The sequence below is a fragment of the Taudactylus pleione genome, unplaced genomic scaffold, assembly GCF_031769625.1.
Source record: "Taudactylus pleione unplaced genomic scaffold, aTauple2 ptg000610l, whole genome shotgun sequence".
Lineage (NCBI taxonomy): Eukaryota > Metazoa > Chordata > Amphibia > Anura > Myobatrachidae > Taudactylus > Taudactylus pleione.
Window position 1 is genome coordinate 1,569,113 of NW_028285012.1, and position 5,866 is coordinate 1,574,978.

The following is a 5,866-nucleotide window of genomic DNA, read 5'->3' on the forward strand; positions in this document are numbered from 1 at the left end:
CAAGAATGGGTAACATTTGAATTAAATATAGTATAAGGGGAAAACTGACCATTTTAATGACATGACATCGGCCTATATATGAAAGGGGTATGGTACATCATTTATGAAAATCTTCCAATGTTTTTGTCTGAAGTTTTTTGTAGTTCACTGAGTATAAGTTAGAAGGGTGCGGGGGAAATAATATGCCTAAATACTTCAAAGTGGAATTAGTCCATTTGAATGGAAAGGTATTCTTCCAGCCTACACGAGCATCTGGATAAAATGCTAGGGCTTCTGTTTTGGAGGTATTGATCACAAATCCTGCTATTTTAGTAAAAACCTGTAGTTTATCTATTAGTAAGGGAATAGCCTGTTTGTGATTATAAAAATACAATAGTGGGTCGTCTTCAAAAGCAGAAACTTTAATTTCATGATTAGCTACACGAATACCTCACCAGTCAGATAGCTGGTAAAAATGTTGAATTAGCAGATCTATCGCTAAGTTAAAGAGCAGTGGTGGCAGTGGGCACCCCTGTCTGGTTCCCCAATAAAGAGAGAAACGTCTGGTATTTAATGTGTTGATAGTTAAATAAACGGTTGGGGATTTATACAATGTTTGAAAAACATGTGTAAATTCAGGGCCAAAACCTTGTAAATTAAAAATGTGAAGATGGGGCCAGCTGACCCTATCAAAGGCCTTGTCGGCATCACAACTGACCACTACATTTTGTTTTTCATTTGTTTGGAAAGTATGTTCCATTGCTGCTATAAGTGTTCTAATATTTATGACGGAATGTCGGCCTTTTATGAACCAGGTTTGTGTTGGGTGAATTAATTTGGCCAATATCGGTTGCAGACGTTGGGCCATGAGTTTAGAGAAGATTTTTAAGTCTTGGTTGAGGAGTGATATGGGTCGGTAAGATGTTACAGATGTAGGGTCTCTACCCGGTTTAGGCAAGATGATAATTCGTGCCGTGTTAAAGTCACGGGGTGCTACCTCTCCCTTCATTATAGAATTATATAGAGTACTTAAGTGAGGGGACACTTGGGGTAATATTTTGTAATAGTCTGCCCCAAGACCATCTGGGCCTGGTGTCTTGCCTGCAGGTAGAGTGCGGATAATTGCCCTCACTTCGTCCTCTATGATAGGAGCATTTAACTGATCTCGGTCTTCTATTGCAATATGTGGTAGGTCTGCTTGCTGTAAAAAATGTGCACCTAAAACAAAGTCATCTGGGGGAGCAGAGTATAAGTTGTCATAGTAACGCAGAAATTCTTCTGTTATCTGATCGGGACTCGTTAAAGAGTCTAAACTTGTGGACTTCATTTTTGTTATGTATTTAGTTGTTTTTTGCCGTAACATAGAAGCGAGTAACTTCCCTGATCTATTGCCCCATTTAAAGAACTTTTGCTTTTGGAAGGATATATCCAGAGCCGGCCCTAGGCATAGGCATGATAAGCAAATGCCTAGGGGCGACTCTGCATGCTAGGGGCATTTTCCATCAAGCAGGGCTGAAGGCCGGCTGAGCTCTGCCCCCCACCGGCAACTGCCGCTAGTCGCTGCTCCCTCCCAGTCCCACCGGCACCTACCTAGAGCTGGGAGAGCCCGCCCCGCCGGCACAGCTAACCACCCAGCGCGTTGCCGCGATCTGAGCTCTCCGATCGGGCAGCGCAGCGGATGGCCAGGCGGCGGCCGGTCATGTGACCATCATCCGCATCCGCCCGGCCCCTTAGTCAGAATGAGCTTCTGCATAGAAGCTCATTCTGACAGTACAGGTCGGAGGAGCTAAGATGGCCGCGGGAGGGCATGCTGCGCATGCCCAGCCGGTGCCGTACCTCCCATGGGCCTTTGCGGAGCAGAGCTGTGAGCAACAAGTCACGGCTCCGCCTCCATCTTGGCCAAACCACAGCCCACAGCCACTGTACAACAGCCACTGTAACGCTCGCTGCGCAGGTAAGAAGACTGAGTCTGACTCAGGGTGGGACAAATAATATGAAGCACTGCTGTCAGCTATATATATATGACGGTCACTCATTATATATATATATATATATATATATATATATGAGTATATGTATATTTCTACTTCAGGGTCCATAGGGTATCCACAGGATACCTTGGGGTATTGGTGTGACGTCAGTCGCAGGGCACCAAAGAGTTAAGCTTTCAGCCTCCCAGGATGCACTAGGTCCCCCTCCTATACCCCGCCGCCAAGCCAAGGCATCTCAGTTTAGTTTGGTGCCCGGCCGGAGTCGGGTGCACCTGTTGGAGTGGGGGCTAGAAGAGCCCCTGAAGCTTTTTCTTCATGCAGCTGTGGCTGCACATCTGGATGAACAGCATGGACAGTCAGTCCTGACGTCCATGCTGTCTTCCCTACACCCCGCCGGTACCAGAACGCCGGTACTGATCCGGGGATGCTGGTGGGCATCTGGGGTCACAGCTAGCGGTGACCCCAGATGTTCCGGACCATGGCCGGATTCAAGGGGGACAGAGGTAAGCAGCGGGGTCCCGCGGTGGGTCCCCGCTGATCACATGGTCCTAAGTCCCCAGGCAGGGGGCTCCCTGGGGACTGGCTGCAGCGTGGAGCCAGGCGACCAACCTGCGCTTCCACTACCCCCTGGGACAGCGGACCGCAGCAGAGCGGTAGCGCTGCGGCGTCCCAGGGGTTAAATGCATGCCAGGGGAGCGCGCCTTCCCTGTCTCACAGCCGCGCCTCCCCCGCTGCACACAGCCCTCTCTGCACTGTGCTGACTGGCCCTGTGTCAGCGCTCCTCCGCCAGGCCAGCCTTCTCTCTGCTCCTCGGCGGCCATCTTTTCTGAAGCATGGTGAACGCTGCTGGAAGCCTGCATTGGAAGCATCGTGGTCTGGGTCCCCCCGCATACCTCTCCTCCGCTGTGGTCAGGTCTGTGTATGCAGCGCTGTGTCCTACCAGGCCCTGTGTCTGTGTAGTTGAGTGATCAGCGCTGTTAGTGCAGGAATTGATTTTCTTTGCATTGTATGTGACTGTGCTAGCGCTGCTGCCTGTAACTTTTCTTCTCAAGACTGTCAGCTTTATTACTGTCCCTGTTCTTTCTTCTAAGCCCTTGCGGTGCGGTGCTGCAGGGTGGTCTCTCGCCTATTTAATATATAATTGGTGAAAGAGGTCACATACGTGGTGCCATCATGTCTGAAAGTGATTTTCCCCTCCGGCTACAGTGTACCACGTGTAAAGTACCGTTAGCGGAGGGGGAGGGTAGCACGGAGGGCCTTTGCCGGCAGTGTTTGTCCATGGCGCGGCCTCTTACGGTTACACCACCGGTACAGGAGCCGCCCTGGGCTTGTTTCCCGCGTTTACTCCGATGGGTTTGTCCCAGCAGTCTGTGGTGTCGTCACCCATGCAGGGTTTCCCACGACAATTGGTGGTACCCCACAGTCTCCCTATTTCCCCGATCCCGGTTTCTCAGGAGCCAGCGTGGGTTAACTCCCTGACGAGTTCTGTACAGCACTTGTCGGATGTGTTGCAAGGGGAGTCTGTGATGTAGCGTCTCTGTCCGCTCCTTATGAGGATGACGAAGGGACGTCTGATGATGGGGAGATTCTGGATCCTTACGATCAGGAACCTCTCCATACTAAGGACGCTGATGCTAAGTCCAAAGTATATATTCCTGGACTTATTCGGGCGGTCCGCACAGCCTTGGTGATTGAGGACGAAGTTCCCCCAGCGGCTAAGTCTAAGTATGCCTTTTTCAAAGACGTGAAGGGCGATGCCACAGTCTTTCCTCTTTCGGGTCAGTTGGTGGACCATTTAGAGGAGGCGTGGAAACAGCCTGGCAAAAGATACCAGCCGCAGAGACGCCTGGCGGTGGCTTATCCGTTCGCGGATAATTATTTTGCTAAGTGGGAATCCCCTCCACAGGTGGATTCTCACGTGACCCGTCTTGTCCGTAGTGCCACATTGCCGATGCCATCCATGTCCTCCCTTAAGGATGCTACGGACCGCAAGGTGGAAATCTGCCTGAAGTCCGCTTATTCCCTTGCGGGGGGGGGGGCAGCACGGCCGGCTATGGCCATTTGCTGGGTTGCCAGAGCGATGGAGCGCTGGGCGGATTCATTAGAGGCTTCTTTTGATTCTGACTGTCCGGCCGAACAGGCGGAGTTGATTGGCAATCTCCGTGATTCGGCTACCTACATCAACGAGGCGGCTCTAGACATTAGTACTCTGGTGTCTACAATTTCTTCAGCAGCGGTAGCTGCTCGTCGCACCTTGTGGCTGCGATCCTGGAAGGCGGACGCAGATTCCAAGAAGGGTCTGGAAGCGTTGCCGTTTACAGGAGAAGTTCTCTTCGGTCCGGATCTGGATAAGATTGTGGCCACGCTGGCGGCAGCCAAATCGGCTTGTCTCCCGTCGGCCGCTGCTCCTTCTGGTTCTGGACCATCGTCCTTTCGGTCATCTATTGCCCAGGGCAGGCCCAAACCACAGTCGTTTCCTCGTCAGGCTGGCCCTAGGAAATCGGTCAAGCCCCGGAAGCAGGCATGGAGTACCAGACGTCCGGCCCCCAAGCCAGATGACAAGCCTGCGGCCTGACGGTCCGGGCCTCCCTTTGGGGGATCCCAGGGTGGGAGGCCGCCTGCTGCAGTTCGCCCAGTGTTGGTCGGTCACTACGACAGACACTTGGGTTCTGGAGGTGGTCTCCCACGGGTACGCCCTCTCCTTCCGGCACAGACCCCCGGCTCGATTCTTCACCACGGGTCTACCATCAGACCGGAACAAGGCTACGGAGCTGCGGAAGGTATTGCACACTATGCTCCAGGCTGGAGTTATAGTGCCTGTTCCATTCTCCCAGAGGGGCCAGGGTTTCTATTCAAATCTTTTTTTGGTACAGAAACCCAATGGGTCATATCGTCCGATTCTCAACCTCAAAGCACTCAACAGGTCTTTGCGGGTACCGAAGTTTCGGATGGAGACCCTACGGTCCATCATTCTGGCGCTGGAACCTGGGGACTACATGGTGTCATTGGACATACAGGACGCCTACCTGCATGTCCCTATTCTTTTGCACCATCAACAGTTCCTCAGGTTTGCAATCCGCAGCGACCACTTCCAGTTTCGGGCGTTACCTTTTGGCCTGGCGACAGCACCGCGTGTTTTCACCAAGGTGATGGCGGTCATGGCGGCTTCTCTGCAGCTGCAGGGAATCCGCATGTTGCCGTACTTGGACGACCTGTTATTGGTGGCGGGATCTCCAGAGCTCCTGTTACGCCACTTGGACCTGACCATTGCCCTGCTGCAACGGCACGGCTGGCTAATCAACTGGCAGAAGTCCACTCTAATCCCGTCTCGGAGGATTCTGCATCTTGGAGCCTTATTGGACTCGGGACAGCAAAAGATCTTCGTGACGGAGGAAAAGATCTCTGCTTTACAGTCAAGGGTGCGCAGTTGTCTGCACAGCCGCCGGGTGTCTCTACACTCGGCGATGAGGTTACTGGGCTCCATGGTGTCGGTGTTCGACATGGTGGAATATGCCCAGTTTCACTCCAGACCTCTGCAGCACCTGATCCTGTCAAAGTGGAACGGGCTGCCTCAGTCTCTGAAGTCCCAGACGATTGTGTTCACCCCGGAGGTTCGCCTGTCCCTTGCTTGGTGGTTACAGACGACCCACCTCAGCGAGGGACGTCCGTTCTGGGTTCCAAATTGGGTCCTGTTGACAACGGACGCCAGTCTTTGGGGCTGGGGAGCAGTTTCGGGTCCACATCTGTTCCAGGGCAGGTGGACGCCGACAGAAGCGGAGCTTCCAATCAATATCTTGGAACTCCGTGCGGTCTTCAATGCTCTCCAGCAGGCACATCGGTTTCTCCAGGGCCACCCGGTACAGGTCCAGTCGGACAATGCTACCACCGTGGCCTAC